Source organism: Bos mutus, chromosome 12 (genome assembly GCF_027580195.1).
Source record: "Bos mutus isolate GX-2022 chromosome 12, NWIPB_WYAK_1.1, whole genome shotgun sequence".
NCBI classification, from domain to species: Eukaryota; Metazoa; Chordata; class Mammalia; order Artiodactyla; family Bovidae; genus Bos; species Bos mutus.
Genome location: NC_091628.1, coordinates 26,829,174 through 26,852,946, shown reverse-complemented (window position 1 = coordinate 26,852,946; position 23,773 = coordinate 26,829,174). Strand labels below are relative to the sequence as shown.

Here is a 23,773-nt window from a genome sequence, read left to right as displayed (position 1 = left end):
GCCTTCAATTCACATCAAGTCAAGATATGTTGAATGAATGCCTATTATGGGAGGAAAGGCAAAGTGGGAAGCAGAGGAAAGAGGAGGCGGCGGAGGAGAAGCAGCAGAAGCACAAGCTGAAGAAGGAGGAGAGTGGAGCGGCAGGAGCAGATGGAGAGCAGAGCAGAGGGAGAGGGGGGCGGGGAAGGAGGTGACGTCAAGTGGAAACTGCCCTCAGCTTCACTGAGCGTCATTGCTGTGAACACCTTCCCTGTCATCTTCAGATGCTGGCCAGTCACTGCCCACCCCCAATAGTGTGGTGATGACCCCTAGAGTCACACTTACTTATACATAGGAGTTCCCATATTTCCAAGACATTCACCATTTGGTTCCAATGTAGCCAACTGTTAGCATCATTTTGAAGAAGAGTAATTCCTTCCCCTCCGGGAAGTGCAAAGTGTCCTATAATATGTATAAACGGCTGTGATGGTACAGCAAGAGACATTTGCTTCCAGATTTTATTTTGGTTTTGATCAAGTTGAATTTTGATAACTTTGCCATCAAGCATAATTAACAAAAATAATGTAATTATGGAGTACATAGCACAGGTGAAACTTAATTATTTGGACTCCCAGGAAATGAGCTCTTACCAACAAAGTAGCAACTTGAAGGAGGACCAGGAAACCGAGTGTCATTCTCTCTGATTTAGCAGTAATGCCATCTGTACTGGGCTGAGTCCAAGCAAGCAAGCAGCCAGCCAGGAGGCTAAATGCAGGAGCAGTGGGTCACAACCCCAGGGAACATCTGGTCCCTTGAGTAGCCAAGGCAATTCCATAAATGGTGAGAGCCAGTGGGCCTTCAGAGAAAACATAAAAAATGAAAAGGTTAACATTTTTCTCCTGCCAGCTAACCTGCCCTACTTAGGCTTTCTTTGACAAGAAAATACAAGGCGGAGCATATAATAAAATAGTTGATATAGACTGTGCCCCCCAAATTTATGTGTTCAAACCTTATACCCAGTGTAATAATATTTGGAAGTGGGGCTTTGGGGTGATTAGGTCATAAGAACAGAGCCTCCAGGAATGGGGTTAGTGCTCTTATACAAGAGACCCTAGAAAGCACCTTTCTAGGTACCTCTTCCTCCAGGTGAAAAGAGTCATGTGGGAACCAGGAAGCAGGTGCTCACCAGACACTATACCTGCCAGCACCTTGAATTTGGACCTTCCTGCCTCTGTAACTGTGAGAAATAATACCACAGTCACACAGTCTGTGTTATTTTGTTACAGCAACCCAAACAGACTTGCTGCTGCTGCTGCTAAGTCGCTTCAGTCGTGTCCGACCCTGTGCAACCCCATAGAAGGCAGCCCATCAGGCTCCCTGTCCCTGGGATTCTCCAGACAAGAACACTGGAGTGGGTTGCCATTTCCTTCTCCAATGCATGAAAGTGAAAAAATAAAGTGAAGTCGCTCGGTCGTGTCCGACTCCTAGCGACCCCATGGACTGCAGCCCACCAGGCCCCTCCGTCCATGGGATTTTCCAGGCAAGAGTACTGGAGTGGGGTGCCATTTAGACTGTGGTAATTAGGGGAGTAAAGTTTCCCGCTAACCAGTGTATAACTTGAGAACAGAACCGGCACAATGCACCAAGTTACTGTTCAATTTAATACGCGCATTTACCCGTTAATTCTGCACCAACTTGGGTCTGAACTTGGGACATATTCCTACCGAGATCAGACCCAGAGATTACAGAGAGGTCTTGGTTTTCCTGCCCTTCAAACCAGGGGATTTTAGAAGCTGATTCAGAGACCGAGTCCTCAGAGTATAGTCCCAAAGTTAGCAGCTGGACAGAGATGGGAAGTGGGAGATCCCAGCATATGTCTGCGATAAGATAAAATTATCTGATCACCAGGGGCTTCCCTGGTAGCTCAGAGGTTAAAGCCTGCAATGTGGGAGACCTGGGTTCGATCCCTGGGTCGGGAAGATCCCCTGGAGAAGGAAATGGCAACCCACTCCAGTACTCTTGCCTGGAGAATCCCATGGACAGAGGACCCCGGTGGGCGTCCATGGGGTCGCAAAGAGTCAGACACGACTGAGGGACTTCACTTTCACTTTCACTATGGAAAGCAGTACCGAGGTCCCTTAAAAAACTAGAAACAGAATTACCTGTATGATCTTCCAATCCCACTCCTGGGCATATGTGCAAAGAAAACTCTAGTTTGTAAAGACACATGCACCCCCAGTATCTGCAGCAGCTCTATTTACAATAGCCAGGGCATGGAAGCAACCTAAACTGTGCATTGACCCACTGACAGATGGACAAAGAAGGTGAGGTGGTGTGTGTGTGTGTGTACATATACACACATACATTACAGAATGGAACGTTACTCAGCCATAAAAAAGAAGGAAATAATACCGTTTACAGCAACAAGGATGGACCTAGAGATTATCATGGTAAGTGAAGTAAGTCAGACAGAGAAACACAGATATCATATGATATCACTTATATGTGGAGTCAAAAAGTAAACAGATATAGACTCACAGACATAGAAAACAAACAGAGTTACCAAAGGGGAATGGGAGAAGGATAAGTTAGGAATTTGGGAGTAACACATACATGCCACCAAATATAAGAAGAGAATGAACAGGGCCAGCTGTAGAGCACAGAGAACTATATTCAATAACATGTAATAACCTATAGTGGAAAATAATTTGAAAAATAACATATACATATATATATATCCATATATGTATGTATAACTGAATCACTTTGTTGCATACCTGAAACAGAGCATTTTAATTAAAAATTAAATTAAAATTAACTAATTTTAATTTTTTAATTTAATTTTAATTTTAAATTAAATTTTAAATTTAAAAAATTAAATTTTAATTTGATTAATTTTTAATTTTAAAATTAAATTAAAATTAAAAAGTTTAAAAATAGTTTAAAAATAACATTTGTGCCAAAATTTCAAGTAGTAAAGCACTTCAGTTTGTGCATTCAGTTAGAGGTACAAGGGCTATGGAGAAAGAACAAGCAAAGTGCCAGGTATTTTTGGAGCATTCATCGAAGTCTCCTCTTGTGGGAAGCAAATGACTTTTTCTTTGGGTTTTGATCTTAGTTTCACCTCAAAAGGAAAATGCCTTTTTATATGGCTTGTTTGCAATTTTTTTAAACTTATTTTGTAAATATTTCATAATATTTAAAACAGTATATAATGACTGCATGCTCTTGCAGCAGAAAATAATTAAAATACTTGGCACTTAATGGCACTTTTCATTATTAAATCTCTTTGTAGACATTAATTAAGGAAAATATACTTCATTTTTTAAAAGTTGCTGTTAGGCTCCTGTCAGTGAATTTCATGAATGTCGGTTGCAACAGGAAGTGAAATATGTAGAATCCAAAATACAAATCTGCCAAAGTTTTTCTTGAAAGATAAAAATAAGCCTTTGTATGTTTTCCATTATACCTTGTCCCTTTGAATAAGTTTGCAAGTAACTTTTATTCATGGCTCTATATTAAAATTGGGTTTTCTTTGGTTATAACTACTGTGATGTCATATTAAATACTTCGAATTTTATGAAGTATTTTCATTATTCAAAAGTAAAAGCTTCATAAATAAAGGCACCAAAACTACTCATGTTCCAGGAGAAACATTTGTTTAGTTGGCAAATAGGCGGAGTAGGTCCCTTCTTTTCCTTCCTGGAAAGCAGAGGTTGGTTTAGCAAGAGGGATGATTCTTTCAGTCATTCTCCCTTCTTCCCTCTACAGGGACAAACATGCTTATCTCCAGGGCGAAACTCACGGCTTGTTTCAATTATCCTTCCAGAACTCTCTCTCCATCTGTTTCCAGTGTCTAGAATTTTTAAGATAATCCTTTTATCATATAATTTGATGCAATAAACATTGCCTCCTACTTCTCATACAAAATAGTTGCCTGCAGGTCAGGATCCTCAGCGTTTTTCGTCATTTCTGTCCTCACCTGCATTTACCCCTTTCACTTCTGTCTTGGAGACTAGCTCCTATCTCAGTCAAGCTCATTCCTCCATCAACACTTAGCATTTCCCTATGATTCCTAGAGCAGTCAACTCCTTCTTTATAGAGGTTTGTCATTAACATCTATCTTCCTTCTGATTCCTCGCAGGAATTCTTTAAATGCAAACCATATCTGCTGAATACATGGCCTCTAGGTACTCTCTCGTCCTCTCTTCCTGTTGGGCTTCCCACAAAAGTAGCCTTCCATATAAGCAGCCTACATCATCTCCATTCCCTAGCTCCCATTTATTCTTAAAATACAACCAACTGCTTTCTGCTCTCACAACTCCATGTTGGCACTCCGTGAGGCACACCCGCCGCCACCTACCAGCCAACTCCAGGAGGCACTTGCCACCCATTGTCTCCTGTCTGGGCTCCTTGGATGTCGTTCTCTCCTGGTTCACCACGTACAAGCTCAGCGCTCCTTTTCAGTCTTTTTCAGGTTCCATTTTCCCTGAATGTTAGTGTTTCCAGGAATTCTGCCCTATGAATTCTAATCACTGTTTTCATCCTCTCTGAGGGACTCTATCGATCCTAGGCCATGCCTGCATCCACATGCTTTGCCCCGTTCTGCTCTGTTTTCCCATTTCTTGTTTCCTCTGCCTGGGGTGTCATTCATTCTTGATGAGTCTAAAGAACTGCTTACCAAGACCCAGTTCAAACAGAATTCTCAAATGTCCGTTCTTTCTTCTCTCCAACCCCCACTTCCCCCAACCCTGACAGAATTAGTTGTCTCTCCCCAGCATTCCCATGGCATCTTACATGTATTTGTGCATATGTGAATGGATGTGTGTTTATATATGTCTGTGTGTGTGTGTGGATGTGTGTGTTGCTTAGGTTATGTCTGACTCTTTGTGACTGGAGCCCACCAGGGTCCTCTGTCCATGGGATTCTCCAGACAAGAATACTGGAGTGGGTTGCCAAGCCCTCCTCCAGGGGACCTTCCTGACCCAGGGATCGAACCTCTTATGTCTCTTGCATTGGCAGGCGGGTCGTTTACCACTAGCACCACCTGGGAAGCCCAGGGTGTGTGTGTGTGTGTGTGTGTTTATTACATATAATACCGCAAGATTTGTCAAGGAAAGGGATTCCAGCTTAACTATCTTTGAATTCTCAGCACATAGAATAGTTGCAATAAGTCATATTAAGATGACTGTTTCATATTAGATGACAGGAGAGAATAATAATGTGGATTTGTTTCAAGGTTACTTTTTCTTTGTTTTACTCCCAAAGCAGCTAATGAATATGGCAAAGGTTATTAATCAGACAAGGACAGTGGGGCTGAATGTAGCTCCCATTGTTTCTCTTTGTATCTCACAGAGATGTGCCCAGTTTTTAACTTTGCAACTCAGTTAAGTATCATACAGCTTAACAGCCAGGGCCCTCGCAGCAGACTGCTTGTTGTGCCAACACTGGGTCAAACTTTGTCTGCACTTGTACTTTAGGGCCTAGGAATTTTCATATATGTCTTTTGATCAGTTTTTCATGGTCAGCTCTACATGATTTTCATAAATATTGAATTATTAGTTAGCAAATGAATAAATGACCACTTGGCTAAAGTAACATACTGACTTGTAATCCATTGCCCAGACACCCATTGAGAGAGAGGAAACTCAGACACACTGGGTATGATTGGTAAAAAGCTTGTCATCATGCATTACTTGAGATATGCAGTTATCTGTGACAACCCAGAAACCTGCCGAGTCCAAGAAGAATGATTGAGTTTGAGAAATGGCATTTGCTTTCTCTTTCTCTCACTGTAATTTTGATATTTCATTCTATTTTCAGACTGGTACTGTGAATGATGACTGATCATGATTCCATTAAGAAACTCCCTTGTAAAGGAATTGGGAATAGAGTGGATGAATGCATGTGTGTATGTATGCATGTAAGTTCATTCAGAGAAACTCAATATTCATTCTGTTTCAACTGAACTTGGTGACCTAATACTTCTATTTTATATAGTATCACTTTCATACACAAGCAGCACAGCTGCTGATAACTTGAGTAAGGATTTAATAACATGGCCAAAGATCTCTAGAGATACAAAAGAAATATGGCTATCTAAATAATAAATGCTTATGAAGGGACTTCTATGTGCCAAGGACTATGAAAGGCCAGTCTATAGAGTCCAGGAACTTACAGATAAGCTGATAAGGCAAAATACATAACACATGAAATAGGGAAGACTGTATTTAATCTTGTGTTAAATTATATGATTCAGATGAAATGCTACATAATAAGAAGGTTATGTGAGCACACCATGGACCAGCACATTACTGGAGGAGAGGCAGACAGCTCTGGGTTTAAGTTTTGCCTCTATGAGTTAACTTTAATCTTAGGCAGGGCATATCTGATCTCTAAGTCCAAATTTCCTTAACCGTAGGAGTAATTCACCTATTCTATTAACTTGCCAGTTCTGTACCCTCCAGAGTTTTCTTCCATGCAGTGCTGGCATCACTCAAGAGTAGATGAGGCAATATCAATGCAAACATTTTTAATTTGTTCATGACGTGTGTGAAAGTGTTAGTCACTCAGTCATGTCTGACTCTTTGCAAGCCCATGGACTACAGCACACCAGGCTCCTCTGTTCATGGGTTTCTCCAGGCTAGAGTACTGGAGTAGGTAGCCATTCCCTTCTCCAGGGGATTTCCCCAACCCTGGGATTGAACCCAAGTATCCCACATTGCAGGCAGATTATTTACCATCTGAGCCACCATGGAAACCCCTTGTCTGTGACGGTTCTGATCAAATCAGAGAAAGATGCAAATCGTCTCTTCCCAAGAGGTGCCTGTACACTCAGTCTCAGCCCGACTCTTGTCCACAAAGCCCAAAGTCTTCCTCTTTAGGATCTGCTGCTCTGTCATCCAAACTCCTCCCAAAGCTGTCTCTCAACCTTCACCCATTTTTGGAGCAAGTATGGCTACACATTATTCCCCTCTGATTACTATTTCTTGTTTACTTGCGGGTATAAAAATATGACCATGATGTGGAGCCAACCATGTGAAGACAGGGGGAGTGTTTCTTGGAGGAAGAAGCAGTAATTTCAAAGCTCTGAGGCAGAAACAAGTGGGATGTCTTCAAGAGAGACAAAACAGGCCAGTATACGTGGGACAGGAGAGTGAGGGAGGCAGTGATGGAACGTGGGGGAGGGAGTAGCAGGCAGCAATCAGATTCAGCAGGAAACAGGGATTTCTTCTAAGAGCAACACAAAGTCATGGGAGGTTTAGGCAGTGGGGTTTGATTAGTTTCATGATTCATTCGTACTGTCGGGTCTTTCTGAGGGAGCAGGAGGGAAATCATGGAATGGGTTAGAAAAATATTTCCATGCTCTCAGCTGGAGATGATGATGTTTAGCCTGAGGTTATGGCAATGGACTTTGAACAAAAGGAAGGACTCGACATATTTTAAACAGAGATACTAAAAATATGTTTCCAACAAGTGTGATGCATTTAAGCAATGGAAATGCCAGTGTCCCTGGGAACTGAGCCAGAAGAGGGATGGAAGCCTGGGGAGTAAGCAGGGATCCCATCACAGACTCCAAGTTAGGAAACTTGCTGTCGTGTTTGGCAGAATCTGCTGTCAAATTAGATACGGGAGACAAAGGGAAAGAGATGAACAAAAGGGAACCCATTTCCAGGCCTGTGGCCAGAGCAGCTCAAGATCTAGTTGTACCTTTTATTGAGAAGAGAAGTCCTGGCAAAGAGTGTACTGGGGAGGTGGAATCCAGAGTTCTGTTTTAGATGTGACGAGACAAGGATATGTAACAATAGTATGGTTGCTGGACCAACTAAATGGCCGAAGGTGCATAAAGCACTTTATCAATGAGACTTGTACACTGTAAGAACTCAAAAAGCTTTAACTGTTACTTCCATTGTCAACATTACTATACACGTAACTATCTTCATCAACTAAAAAGCTTACTAAAAGGCAGCCCCAATCTTCTATACCTCACTTTCCATCCGTTACTGACACTAACAGTGTAGGATGCAGTTTGTAGAAAATGTCAGCTGGCTCCTCCCCCTTTTGCACACACAATTGTTTTGTGAAGGGAGACGAAGTGGATCAGAGGTAACCGACATGTACAAAGTCCCTCTACATCAGGTTTCTTTTTTTTTTTCTTTTCCCCATGAAGATTAAGGGTTTTTCACAGATGGATTACATTCTTCTCATCATTAGTTAAGCCCATCTTAGTGGAAATTCTACTTAGGAAAGTATCTGAGAAAGGCAGATCAATTTGACTATGCAGAGAGCTCTACTTCATATAAAATCAGAGCATCTGTGTGACAGGAAACAGAGGTGCAAGACCCACGCCTGCTCCCACACCCGCCCCTCCCCGTTCCAGTTGATAAACAGTCGCCCTCTTGACGCGTCCATATGCCCAGAAAGGAGCAGCAACACAGAAAATAATTGCAACACGCAACACATAATTTTCACTTGCCCTCAGGACATAAAATGCATCAGGACACCTTCTGTGATTTGGCTGAGGGGGACCAATGATTTAGATCCTCACTCTTTATTTATCAACATCCCTGGAGCACAAAGCAAAATGAATAATCCGTGAATGGACATCACTTCCAGACAACGTGCCTCTAAAAATGAAAGCTGAAAAGCACAAACATCTGTGTTGAATGTAGTCCTGGATTTGTCTGGGCGGTGGGTAGACAAATATGGATGTACTTGGCCATTCTTCCAAGCACCAGGAAGGATGCATAGGCTGAAGTGGTCGGTCGCTGCAATGTTCTGAATGCCAGTGGGCCATCAGCATGCCTGGGTGCCGCGTTGGACACCTCAGATGCTCCTCTGGATGGTGGTCAGGGCCTGGGAGTTGCCAGATGAATTTCTCAGGCTGAATCTGATTCATCCAAAATCTTAGGTTTTCATATGGTTCACAATGGCTGTTTGTCTGCCCTGCAAGAAGCTTAATTTATCATTTTTAATTGACAAGGAAATGCTGAGTTCAATCAAAGGCAGATGTAAGAAGGGCTGGGAGTCATTGAAAATGCTACTGGGGAAAGGTCTGCACCCCGAAATGGTATTTGGCTCTTAAGGAAGCACAGATGAGGCAGGCGTATTTGGGAATGTTTGTTGCTTTTTGTGACTATACCTCATTTTCCGCATCACCTGTACATCATGTCAGTGACATTTTCTCTGGTAATTATACATTTTCTTCCAGCAGCAGAGGGAATGTTCTGTGGAAAGCACAGGACTGTCAGCCCATGAGCTAGTGCTTTTTAGGAAGCTTAAATGAGGACCCCCAGGGTCCAGATGTGTTCTTCTTCAGAGAATAATGCATAGCCCAAGCAGAAGAGTCCATAAGTGGAAACTTGAAAAATCTAAAGCAGAAGTACTGAGTGTTTAAGACTGAGATGTCAAAGCAGCCGCCCCCAAAAGAAAACAGGTTGCAATCCATCCACAATGTTCTGCACATTGCGGCAACAATAGGATCATGAAGGGGCAGGGATTCTCATATTTAATATATATGAACTGAATATGCATTTGAGAACAGACTCCAAGATGTAGGGTGGGTACAGTGAGACAAGGTGGAGTGTAATCACAGAAAGCACATTGAGAAATCATTGTCCCTCTCTTTTCTTTTTTTTTTTTAATTGGGAAAAAAGTTATTCATATTAAATAAGTGTCAACCTGGGTCAAGTCTTTTTCCAGGGAGCTAACTACGCCAAACCTCTTAATTATAATCACAGCAGTTCAATGTGATGAAATCTCCAGAGGGCCTGCTTGTGCACAGTTCGGTTGAGAGGACTGTATTATGCTTGTCCCAGCGTCCTGATCTCAAGGTTTATTTAAGTCTGTAAATAGTTTTATGCTCCTATCACTTGTAAGAAAGGCATGAAAAAGACCAAATAGGCCTCCAGCCTTCTGGTGTGGTCCCTCCCTGAGACTGTCTCCTTTGGAGTTCCAAAACTGTGTGTGTGTGTGTGTGTGTGGCCACACTGCACAGCTTTCAGGATCTTAGTTCCCCAACCAGGTATCGAACCCGGGCCTTTACCAGTGAAAGTGTGGAGTCTTAACCACTGGACCACCAGGGAATTCCTGTGTTCTAAAACTTTATCTCTGGATCCTTCTTTTCAGCAACATGCAATCTGTGACAGCAAATGGCACCAAGAATAAAACAAGAGGGAGATCTCCCTGGCCAATGGTGGTCCCTCTTCATTCAGGACCTGGGTCCATGGAAAGAAATCACACAATTTCAGAATCTCCCAGGTATTGAATACCGCAAATTCCTCAAAGATCTTTTAATGCACAGAACCAGCGCCAAGGTGAACAGAGGCAAAGGGGCTGCCTTCTATGGGAGCTTTTATTAATCTATCCCCATGGGCTCTGCTCATGTAAATGACACCCAGTGAGAGTCCTATATTAACTCTACATGAGGGGAACAGGGAGGTGGGACCCTGGGCCCCTCCCCTGTGCACCAGCACCACCAGTGGGGGATGCAGGGAGACAGGGTGTTGTCTTATAACCAGAGTCATGTGCTGTCTGCTGTGTCTTTGCTCTGTCCTTTTTTATTAACCCCAAAGGTCCTGTCAAATGCTCTTGGTAGAAGAGGGATTACCAAACTAGAGCTGACACGCTCAGCTCCAGAGCCCAAGGGACTTTGACAGATTTCTCCAGTCTAACTGCCTGGTTTTAGGGAGGGCTTGGGATGTCACCTGCCTTGCTTCCTTAAAGCAGGTAAAGTAGTTCCAGATATGGCTGGTGGATTTCAACCCCGGCACTAAATGTTTTCAGTGGGAAGAACCCACAAATCCTGCTGAGACACTAAAGGTGACCAATATCAATGCCAGTTTCAACTGTGATCCCTGTGAAATGTCCTTTCAGAGCTGGATTTGTATCATGCCCCCAAGATGCCAAGAAACCAGTCGCAGAGGAGAACATACATACTGATTCCATTTCTGGACATTTTTCAGGGGTGTTGTAAGAGAAACTTACAGAATTGTGTACTGAACTGAGTGGCTTTGACCTTCTCCAACTTTCTAGAATTGATGGAATGTCTCCATTTAAATCAGCTGGCATCAGCAAAGTGCGGAGTCTTAATGAAACTGCTTGAGATACTGACTTTAAATGACTGAACTACAGTGTCACTTTCAAAAGTGAATGTTTCAAACCCATATGGCATTTGTGGCTGTTCATGGCTCTGCTGAAAATCAGAGTTAAAACAGGATCACATTTGCAGACCAATAGGGGGCAGATGGGAGCCAGATGCCGGGGGAGAGACTCAACCTGCCTGCCAGCTGGAGTGGCCACAGGAGGCAAACAGCCCTGATGGAGATTCTATTCTAGGCGAGCTGACAGACCACGCCAGCGAGGGGCCCCCACGCCTCACTGCATTTGCACAGATCATCAGGGTAAACCTGCAGCTCTATCAGGAGAGGGACCAGACTCTCCCTGAAAGCCTGAGGGAACACAGAGCATCATTCTTACCTGGGTCTCTACTGCAACAGCTAAGGAGAAATGGGGAGACATGGTGACGTGGAGAGGTTATTCCAGTAGCTACATGTGAAATGGTATCATGGGCATTGCTGTGAAGCATTACTGAGGCTGTCGAATACATAATTCTAGTCTTAGAAGGATATTGTCAGGGAGACATTTATGCACAGACCAAGCTGCCTGGCTTGGAGCCCTTCTGTAAGGAGGACCCTGAACTTCACAGAATACACCAGCAAGCCACTGGTCTCCTTGAGCTGAATCTTTGCTTTCCTATTCTCAACTATATGGCCATGCAAAGACCTAGAAGTCACTACCAAACCATAACATGAAGGTCCAAGAACACTCAATTCTCGTTCCTCTCCAGCCCTGATCCTAGCCTAAAGGTTATGTCTCTATTCCTTGAAGGAGTGAAAATAATTAAACCAGGAAGCATCTACCTGCCATGCCTTATATGTTTCACTCTTGCACAGGTCAAAACCTTTGAGGAGCTAGTGAGGTATATCTGGGGGACTGGACTTTTATTAAAAGATCAGGCTTATGGGTGTGTGTGACAAGCCACATAGAAATTCTGAAAAATCTGGTATGTAAAGAACCCCTGAGAAATGAGAGCAGAACAACTTAACCCATGTCTACACGTACTCACTGAGACCTTTAGACACCCGTGTGCCTCCTTGGGCCAGCTGGCCAGAGAGCAGCCGGTGGCCAGGACTGGGGGATGTGAGGAAGTGGCCCAGAGGCCACGTGTGTCCTAGAGCAGCATGACACTGGGCAGTGAGGCACCTGCCCGCTTGGTTGGTTTTAACCAAGTAGAACAGGCTGTGCCCTAGGAGGCCTGGGAAAGTTCTTCCTTGAACTGGGTCAGGAAACACTGAACGCAGGTGAGCTGTTCTCTACAAAGTCAAATGTGATTTTATTGCACTTACTGATTACAGTGTGATTCATTGGTCTCAGCCATTGGACATCTGTGTCCACAAAATGCAGGGCACTCAGCCAAATGTAGGAATGTTCTGATGAAGTTTGGAATTTGGGTGCAATATTTTCCATGCTCGGCCGAACTGCCAGTAGAAAGCAAGATGCTGCCTTATGAAAAGCACCCCAGAACGACTCACAGGATACATTTTCCTGGAATTGCTAGTGACTAAGCACTTTGCCTATTATCATGGCTGAAAAAATAAAGAGATGACACTGCACAAGTAGCATTAGCACCTTCCTTTTGAATTGCTTTTTTTCTTTTATGTTAACCCTTCCAGAGCCTCTTTTTCTTTTTCTGTTTTTTAAATTTTATTTTATTTTTAAACTTTACATAATTGTATTAGTTTTGCCAAATATCAAAATGAATCTGCCACAGGTATACATGTGTTCCCCATCCTGAACCCTCCTCCCTCATCCCTCCCCATACCATCCCTCTGGGTCGTCCCAGTGCACTAGCCCCAAGCATCCAGTATCGTGCATCGAACCTGGACTGGCCACTCGTTTCTTACATGATATTTTACATGTTTCAATGCCATTCTCCCAAATCTTCCCACCCTCTCCCTCTCCCACAGAGTCCATAAGACTGTGGTGTGGAGAAAAGGGAACCCTCTTACACTGTTGGTGGGAATGCAAACTAGTACAGCCACTATGGAGAACAGTGTGGAGATTCCTTAAAAAACTGGAAATAGAACTGCCTTATGATCCAGCAATCCCACTGCTGGGCATACACACTGAGGAAACCAGAAGGGAAAGAGACATGTGTACCCCAATGTTCATCACAGCACTGTTTATAATAGCCAGGACATGGAAGCAACCTAGATGTCCATCAGCAGATGAATGGATAAGAAAGCGGTGGTACATATACACAATGGAGTATTACTCAGCCATTAAAAAGAATACATTTGAATCAGTTCTAATGAGGTGGATGAAACTGGAGCCTATTATACAGAGTGAAGTAAGCCAGAAGGAAAAACACCAATACAGTATACTAACGCATATATATGGAATTTAGAAAGATAGTAACAATAACCCTGTGTACGAGACAGCAAAAGAGACACTGATGTATAGAACAGAGCCTCTTTTTCTACTTTCTCATTTTGCTTTTACAACTTCCTGGTGAGAGGACAAGGCTAGTATTACATAACTTCCAAGAGAGGCAAATCATACATAAACAGGTTAAAGGACTTGCTTTAGGATTCCATTACTTCAGGTTATGTGTGTATCAGAGAATCCTGGCCAGACACTGGGTTGATTTTAAGTAAAGGGAATTATTACAAAGGCGTAGCCAAGGAGGAGGGAAACCCCTGGGGATGGCACAAGAGGCTGGGGCTGGGAAAGGCTGCTCTTACCATCCCTTTGCCTGAGGGGCCAGAAGAAGTGGAAATCACCTAAGAGGACCCTGGAAGGAGGGTGAACTCAGGCATGGGATGCAGTCTTCCCAGAGCCAGTGGCTTGGAGGAACCCCCCCGGGGAATAAATACCCAACCCAGTTCTCCCTGACACTCCCCGCTGGCCTGTTTATCTCCTCACCTCTCCTCCCCAAACACTGACCAAACCCATCTGAAAGACTGAAGGCAAGGAAGCCTACTAGTGGAATCCCAACGGTGGAGCCTCCAGGGGCACTTCTGGGAAGACAGGCTCTACAAAAGATGGTCCGTAGAGTGAGCCTCAGAGAAAGCCAAGCTTCTGGTTGCTAGTTCCAAGGGCCCTCAATGCCTCATCTTTCACTGTCATTTCCCAGATAAGTAAGAACAGGCATATTATCACCAGGGTTATAACCACCCTTGCTGGTGACTGACGATATTCCCAGGTGTCAGCCTAACAAGGATGGGCTTCTGCTTTCAATTAAGTGCAACTCAGAAAGCGAATTCCATCCCGTGGTGAACTATGCACTGGGTACATTCTCATGAGAGACGTATCAACTAACACAATGCTGCCCTTTATAACTGTTCTCCAGAGCACTTTTTTGTGTGTGGCCCCATCCCTCACACACACACACAGAGGCACATGCACTCAACAGTTCACATCAGAAGATAAGAACAAAGCACAGCTTGTGTTTCTGGCTCAGATGCCACAAAGTTAATTTTAGCTGGAAAACTCCTTGACAGACTTCCAGGAAAATACCACCCTAAACAGCAGAGCTCCTGTTAACATCTGCCCATCTGCCTGCTGTTTGCTCAGTGACATCCAATGCCAATCTCTTAAGTCCAGATTCTCAAACTTCCTCTGAAATTAGTCACCTCAATAAGGCTCACGATGACATAAAAGCAGCTGTTACCGAAAGGAACTGTGGCGTGGTGATGGTGGTTGGGGAACAAGTCAGTGGAAGCATGGATGGGTGGGTGGGTGGGTGGGTGGTGGACGAATGGTGTTAGCCGTAAGATGGAAGAATTAACGAGGGGGGTGATTTACCTAACTCTCCCCTCACTATTTTTTTTAACATAATTTTATTTATTTATTTTTGGCAGTGCTTGGTCTTTGTTTCTGCGGGGACTTCTCTCTAGCTGCAGCATGCGGGCTTCTCTTGCTGTGAAGCACAGGCTCTAGGGCACACAGGCTTCGGTAGTTGCAGCACGTGGGCTCAGTAGCTGTGGCTCCTCGGCTCTGGAGCACAGGCTCAACAGTTGTGATGTATCAGCTTGGTTGCTCCATGGCATGTGGGATCTTCCCAGATCAAGGATTGAGCCTGTGTCGCCTGCATTGGCGTTCTTTACCACTGAGCCACCGGGGAAGCCCTCCCCTCACTATTCTTGGTGACACGAATCTGAGGTACCTCTAAATCCTGAGACAAAGGGGTCTCTGCCTGAAACCATTGACTTCAGACACAGAAAATATTATAGAATGTATTATAGACAGAGAGATAGACAGATCATGATAGATGACAGACAGATAGATAGACAGGTTGTTGTTGAGTTGGTAAACTGTGTCCGACTCTTTGGGACCCAGTGGACTGTAGCCTGCCAGGCTCCACTGTCCAGGGGATTTCGCAGGCAAGAATACTGGAGTGGGTTGCTATTTCCTTTTTCAGGGAATCTTCCCAATCCAGGGATCAAACTCACATCTCCTACATTGCAGGTGGATGCTTTACCACTGAGCCACCTGGGAAGTCCTATTAGATAGGTAGATAGATAGATAAGCCTGAATTAAGCAGACAGATGTATAGATAAGTAGCTAGATAGATAAGCCTGCATCAGATCCCTGATGGCTCAGTGGGTAAAGAATAGGACACGACTGAGCGACTAAGCACACACGCACCTATTAAGAGCTCTGTTTTGAGTTTTGAGCAAGCCGACATCACTTAACTAGCTGTGGAATGTCTCAGTGCTTCTGCAAGGAACTTCACCTCCCTCTGCTCCTCTGCTTAAGGTGCAGGGATGCAGTGGCAGTGACAACTGCCTTCAGGCATCACAGGGATGAAGATCACCCCGTAACCCCCAAGTGTCTGGGTACAGCTTTCTCAGAAAAAAAAAAAAATACTGAGGTAAGAATTGAACTCAAATATCTATGACCAGGTTGGTTAGAAAATAATGCTTCAGAGAAGTTTATAATTTATGATAGAAAGATATGACACAACCCTGAAGGAGAAGAAAGAACCCGTGTGTCCTGGAATCTGGAAAAGACAGAGCAGAGGGCAGAGGAGGGGAAGACGTGGGAAGGAGAGAGGCCGGAACTTGAAACACCTCTCCCTGGCGAGCATCACTGATTTCAGTAGCATTTTAGGTCAAGAGCACTATCCACTGATAGAAACAGGGCAGAGTCATCTTTGCTAGGAGATTTGAGGAATTTCTAAGAAGATGCACCTGCTCGTGCCACCCTGCCCCAAAGATTTTTGAGCCTGGGACAAGTTCCAGGAGCCCTGAGGTTAGAGATGTTATGGTCACGGCTCCTGTGCCCACCACCCTCCTTGCCCTGGGCCTGTCCTGCCTCTCCCGGCCCATAGAGAGCTCCTTCCATTTGTCTGGGTGACTGTACATATTAGGCAGAGGTTCTCTGGGCTGCTTGGAGGGGGGATGGAGGCAGATCCTCCTAACCCCGGCTTCCCCAGCCTCTGGCCCTTCCATGGGGAACATCAACACAAGACGATGACCTCAGAAGCGTATCTGAGGACATGTGGGCTGCCCTTCTCACTAAAACCTGGTATGAAATTCCTTTGCCAGATTTGCTTCAGGAAATGAACCTGGATGTGGATGGCAGGGTGGTGAGAATCAGGAGAAGCTGGAGAGAGGCACCCTCTGCATGGGGAGACAGAGTAAGGAAAGTCAGGGGGCAGCAGGCTGGCCAGGGCCCTGGGGACACCTCTGCCCTCAAGTCCAAGAAGAAGATGGTCTCCCCCACCCCAGGCAGGGTCTCGCTTAAGCACTGGAACCCCCTCTGCCAATATCTGCTGAATCGACTCAGAGTGAACTGACCTGCATCATAATTCCAGGCACTGCACCAGAAATGACTTCAGTTGAGTTATGTCTTGTTTTGTTCTGTTTTAGGAAACAAGCTATATGCGGCCTGAGAACATATTGCTTTCGTTGCTGTCTGCTCTGAAGCTCAGAGATGTCACCCCAGATCTGGAAGTCTGACCTCACAGGCCCGGCTGGCTCTGTCTGGCGCGGGGGCAAGTTTCTCTAAAGCAAGGCCGTTCTCTGCTGGCTTGGGGTCTGGGCTTGGGCACCAGGACTCGGGAATGTGATAAATAATCAGCAGACAGTCTGCCTGTCAGGTGATGCTCCGCTCATCTTGGGATGCAGCCAAGGAGGTGTGAGAGCTGCCAAGGGAAGGGGCCGGGGGTTGTGAGCAGGCCTGGGGCTCCTCCATGTGACACTGCCTGCCTGCCCGCTGCTCTGAGAGCCCCAAGCTTGCCGGCCACCGGGCGCTGGGACCCCGCACTGGTTCACAGAAGCAGCAGCGTGGTCTGGGTCATTCCCAGCCCTCCTCCCACCACCACCACTTATCCTGACCTGCTTTTCTGGACTCATCTGGGAGGGGTGCAGAGTGTCACAGTAAGCTCCGGACTCACACCCTCACTGGAACTTCCGGGTCTGGTGAAGCCTGCAGAGTGTGCTGAGAGCCAGGCAGCCCCAGAATGCCCTGCCCTGCTCCTCCACCGCAAGCCTTCTTTAGTCAAGTATTCTAAATATGTGATGCTCAAACCCTCCTCAGTGGACCAATAGCCTCAGCATCACCTGAGAGCTTGAAAGAAATACAGATGCTCAGACCCCACCCAGATCCTCTAATCAGAATTGGCCTCTTACACGATCTCCAGTGACTCACATGCCTGTTACACTGGAGACGAGCCAGCTGCAGAGGATCTGATACAAACAGGACAGATCCTGGTCACAGGAGCTGAAGGACGTCAGGAACACAAACCCATCCCCGCCCATCCCCAAATTATCTTTCTCACCTGTGTTGAAATGCCAGTGTTCATCCTTTTAGACCTTCATCTTCTGTCTAAACTCTGCCATTTTCATTAAAATACAAACATTGCCTGGGAGGGAAAGCACATGGGTCCCTTACTACTTAGTCAGAAAATTAAGAAGTTTTTAATGTGCCCGCTTTATGTGCCCCACATAGTACAGGATGCTAGGGGTGAGTGAGTTTAGTGCCAAATAATTACTTTTCCCCAGAGACAAGGGGTCGGGAAGATCCCCTGGAGAAGGGAATGGCTACCCACTCTAGTATTCTTGCCTGCAGAATCCCGTGGACAGAGGAGCCTGGCAGGCTACAGTCCATGGGGTCACAAAGAGTCAGACACGACTGAGAGACTTTCACTTTTCAGAGACAAGAGAGCTGGGCATTCAGAGAAGAACGGGCTTCTCTCTGGCAGGAGGGATTATTTAAGGGCAGAAGAAAGGGCTCTCCTAAGACAAGTGTGACCTTCTGCTATATCTTGATTTGACCCAGCTTGCCTCTAGGAGCCCATCAAGTCCTTGAGTTGATGCTACCATTTCCATTCAAAGGCATCCTTTGTCATTTCAACTTAATGGAAAAACCCAATGGCATTTTGAAGACAAAATGTCCAGGTGCATATTTATTTTTAGAAGGAAATGGACCACAGCACAACCATCCTGCAAAAAATGAAGCAAGCCATGGCTCTGTGTGCTGAAGCAGAGAGCGGTACCTCAAGGGTGGAGAGACGGAACTCACTGGTGAATGGGCAGTGCCTCCTCTTACAGATGCTCTCTCAGGAAGCACACAGCATCCATCGAGCGGCCAGGAAGTGCAGTTAGTGCTAACGCTGAAGGCACTGGAGGAAAAAGCAAAACTTCTCCTTAAGCTTCCTGTGTTGGTTTGTGTACCTATGGACAATTAGCAACTATTTCCATTTCTAAAATCCTTGGGATACAGGATGATTTGTTTGCGTATTTATTTCATCCATCACTGAACAAGGTCATCTTTTAATAAGGTGGAATTGTCTTTGTGACCTAATAGCGGTAGTAACGTCAGTCAGCGAGCGCTTGCTGTGTGCCAGGTGCTGATATAAGTGCTTTATGAGTCGAGAGTCGTCATCCACGGGTCCTTCACATTGCTGTGTGTCCTGCAAGCAGAGACACTGCCTTTATCCTTGATGATGTTTTCCCAGCTTTGGGAGATAAAGAAGATAGAGTGTCTCCCTCCAGAGACAAGAAACAGACTTACTGTCCAAAACAATAAACATTATGTCCCCGTGAAACAAAGGAGAAGTGTGCTGCCCCCTGTTCTGAAGGATTCCCTCAGCCTAAGCTGAGAGTTCTGGAACGCAGTTACTGCATGTATCCAACTTTCACCCGGCCCTCTTTGCGTCGTCCTGTGGGAACTGAGGCCCAGGAAAATGTGCTACTCTGGCTACTGCTTGTCCACTTGCGTCTGACACAGGGGTCTCATGTCTCCTGCCAGCATCAAAGAAACTGTGGCGGGATAACTCATTAGATTGTGAGCAGAGGAAAATCTCAGACTCTACCCCAGTTTTGGCAGAAGTTCAGTTCAGTTGAGTTGCTCAGTCGTGTCCGACTCTTTGCGACCCCATGGACTGCAGCACGCCAGGCTTCCCTGTCTATCACCAACTCCCGGAGCTTGCTCAAACCCATGTCCATCTAGTTGGTGATGCCATCCAACCATCTCATCCTCTGTTGTCCCCTTCTCCTCCTGCCTTCAATATTTTCTAGGATCAGGGTCTTTCCCAGAAGTAATATCTTGGCAGAAGTAATTAATCCTCTGGACAACCTTGAGAAGACACTCTTATTTCCACCATTTTACAATTTAAAAACAAAACCAAAAAACTAACAGTCTATATTTTCTTAGGTCATAAATATCATGGTTGTTATCACTCAACTATACTGACACATCCACAGGGGGTCCCAACACTGAAATACCGCCCTGAAAGAGACTTTCCTTTCAGGAAGTGTCAGCTTTCTAGGCCTTCTTTTTAAATACTGCAAATACTGCTGAGAATTACACTCAGTTAATTTCTACCCCTAATCTGTATATGAATTAGACATAGCCTAAGAAGTAGAATGTTAAAAGTGGGCAGAGGGGTACAGACAAGAGACATGGGAGACGTATTTTTGCTGCCCTCCTTATTTTTGACCTGGACTGGCCCAGTAAATGCCCAGTTCTTTGCATCACAGTGAGGATAAAGTACATCCGAATTTCATAGACGTGGTTCCCCTGCAGGTTTACAGGGGTCAGAGTGTGTCTGAAGAGGGACAACATCTACTTGGGCTGCTCTTGGTCATTCCACTGGCATGTTTCATGGTTCAAATGATGACATGTCACTCCATCTGTGACACCTAGAGGCCACAATCCCCTGAGATGTTGGCATAAGTGGGGAATCTGCCAAGAAGACAAAATCGGCCACTACTGCTTGTTGTCTGAAATAGACTCTATAGTTTAATGCTCACGTAAGACTCAGTACAGCAGCACTTCTGCACAGATGTAGGTAGATGAGGCGTAATGGAGGGCTTAAATATATACCATGTCTCTCATTTTTATAAACATGGTCCTGAAGGCAAAGGGGGAGTGAGGCCTACATTCACTTTGTCATCCGATGAGCATTTACCAAGTACCTTGGTATGGAGTTCAACAGGGCATCCAGAGATGAATGAAATATAGGCATCAAGGCTGTATATTGTCACCCTGTTTATTTAACTTATATGCAGAGTACATCATGAGAAATGCTGGGCTGGAAGAAACACAAGCTGGAATCAAGATTGCCAGGAGAAATATCAATCACCTCAGACATGCAGATGACACCACCCTTATGGCAGAAAGTGAAGAGGAACTCAAAAGCCTCTTGATGAAAGTGAAAGTGGAGAGTGAAAAAGTTGGCTTAAAGCTCAACATTCAGAAAACGAAGATCATGGCATCCGGTCCCATCACTTCATGGGAAATAGATGGGGAAACAGTGGAAACAGTGTCAGACTTTATTTTTGGGGGCTCCAAAATCACTGCAGATGGTGAATGCAGCCATGAAATTAAAAGACGCTTACTCCTTGGAAGGAAAGTTATGACCAACCTAGATAGCATATTCAAAAGCAGAGACATTACTTTGCCAACAAGGTTCGTCTAGTCAAGGCTATGGTTTTTCCTGTGGTCATGTATGGATGTGAGAGTTGGACTGTGAAGAAGGCTGAGCACTGAAGAATTGATGCTTTTGAACTGTGGTGTTGGAGAAGACTCTTGAGAGTTCCTTGGGCTGCAAGGAGATCCAACCAGTCCATTCTGAAGGAGATCAGCCCTGGGATTTCTTTGGAAGGAATGATGCTAAAGCTGAAACTCCAGTACTTTGGCCACCTCATGGGAAGAGTTGACTCATTGGAAAAGACTCTGATGCTGGGAGGGATTGGGGACAAGAGGAGAAGGGGACGACAGAGGATGAGATGGCTGGATGGCATCACTGACTCGATGGACGTGAGTCTCAGTGAACTCTGGGAGTTGGTGATGGACAGGGAGGCCTGGTGTGCTGAGATTCATGGGGTCGCAAAGAGTCGGACATGACTGAGCGACTGATCTGATCTGATCTGATCCTACCCCAAAGTTACAATTTAATTCAAACTAACACAAATACACAAGCAATAAAACATTGCAGACTAAGGAATAGATAAGATAAAGCAGACAGATCAAGCCTTGTCAGGACTCAGACCAGGAGTAGTTGTATCAGGCTGGGGAGGAAGATCAGGCCCTTCTTAGAGGATGGACAGAGTTTTCCATAGACAAGGGTGAGGAGGCAGAGAATTCTATGCTGATGAGACAACTTAGGCAAGTTATTGGGACTTGTTCAGGGTGGACAGGGAGTAGTGCAAATTGACCAGAGCATAAAGTGCAGAAAGGTAATTAGGGAAAGGTGAGGCTGGAAAGAAGGCCGGGTCAGATAGAGAAGGGTGAATGCCAGTTGGAGGCTTCAAGGCTTTATTCCAGGGGGATCCAGGAACCACTGACCATAGGTTGTCCAGGGGTGGAACACACAGATGTTACAGAAATGTACGGCATGTAAATAGCAAAGATTATTGACTATAAATCCAAACCTTAGGGAGATGTCTCAGGTCAGAAATCCACAAAGCAAAGAACTATTATTTTCTATACAGAAAGAGAGGAGTTACTCTTTTGAGGGAAGGGTGATTTTAGTTTAGGGAGTCATTAACTTGGAGTTTATCCAGTCTCTTAGTGTTCCGTTTCAAACAGCATTAACTATAATCTGTTATGTTCTTATGTGGTTGGTTGGCTCCTTCACAGAAGAATTAATAGCTCTTCAATTAACAATCACATAACTTAGAGCCAAGCACAAAGTAGGTGTTAGTAAGTATTTTAAAGCAATACATTGTGCTGCGTGCCTGCTAAGTTGCTTCACTCGTGTCTGACTCTTTGCAACCCAATGGTTTGTAGCCTGCCAAACTCGCCTGTTCATGGGATTCTCCAGGCAAGAATACTGGAGTGGATTGCCATGCTTTCCTCCAGTGGATCTTCCCAACCCAGGGATCGAACCTGTGTCTCTTAAGTCTCCCACATTAGCATGTGGGTTCTTTATCATCAGCGCCACCTGGGAAGCCCATATATTACATTACACAAAACATCAAAATATCTTCAGTAAGTCAAGACTAGACGCATCTAATGTCTGCAACAGGTATAAAAAAAATCTGTACAAACATTCACTGTTTCTGATTGAATGTCTTTATCCAGAGTTAATTATTTTAATAGTCTGGTGATAAACACAAATATATTTTTATGGCAAATATGTGGCTTTTTAAATTACTGCCTTTAATACCAGAAAACCAAGTGTATTTAACACTTCCATTTGCCCGAAACATCAATGCTAGACATATGACCTATTTAAACAAACAATAATTAACCTATTCACACAAACTGTAGTAAAGAGAACTAAATTTGATCATTTTCTCTCCCTGCTGTTACATATTTTAGTTTGCATTTTTTCTTTATCAAGAGTACAAATCTATATGTGTGTATACAAACCTCCAGAAATAGATATGCAATACGGTTGTTAAAAAAACAAGGAAGTCATTAAGTCATAAAAAAAGACTGCGAATCTATAGAATTCATCCTGTTGATTCATTCAGAAACCTCAACAGCTGCATGCCTTTGAATGCTTTAACTTGTGTCAATAAAATAGTGAAACTGTTAAATCTTTGCAGACAGGTAGAAAATGTGATTCTTAAAGCAGTGTCTGTTCAAATTTTAAATAGCTTAATGAACTTAAAAGAGAGCAAAGATTCATTCTCATGAGCACTTAAGTGATTCTATCTACTTGTGGGGATTTAATTAATGACCTATCTGATTGCCCCAAACTTTTAAAATTGGTCACCTCCAGCAAGAAGGCTCCTGCCCAACAGCCTGCCGCTGCCCCCCACCCAAGGGTTCACAGCAAGGCTGGTAAAGACCAGGAAAGGACAGATATCTCTGAGTATCATGTGGTGTAGTTTGGAGGGTGGGAACATTTCCAAATAGGCTATGATTTACTTTGTGGGTGAACATTCCCTACCAGGGCACAGAGGAAAAGGAAGTCAGGCCCCCTAAAATAATAATTGGCCAGAATCTTGTTGTACCAGCAGGAGGAGAATCAGGATGGTCAGTAGGATGGGCTTTTGGGCCAGAAAAATCTAAGGTTGCTTACTAGTGGTGGGTCTGTGAATAAGGAACCCCACCTCCCTGCATCTCAGTTTTGCCGCTGTGAAAGAGGTAAAATATAGAGGCATACAGGAAGGGTCTTGTTCTGGGGTACAAACACCTTCAGATCTCAGTGTTAAAGCACTGCAGAGAACACAGCCTGGATCTGGATATTTATAGTGGCCACAAGCAATTGCAAGCCAGGCATGACAATGGAGGGATTTCACCTGATTAATGCAGAGGCTCGGGAACT

The 23,773-nt window shown here is 44.6% G+C and overlaps 1 long non-coding RNA gene across 1 annotated transcript in view; it reads right to left on the bottom strand.

Moving 5' to 3' along the window:
• Positions 1-23,773, bottom strand: part of LOC138990194 (uncharacterized) — a 99,229-nt gene that overhangs the window by 30,454 nt on the left and 45,002 nt on the right. Inside the window, exon 4 of the long non-coding RNA XR_011466305.1 lies at positions 630-835. This is a non-coding gene — a long non-coding RNA (uncharacterized lncRNA). The remainder of the gene's footprint in view (positions 1-629; positions 836-23,773) is intronic.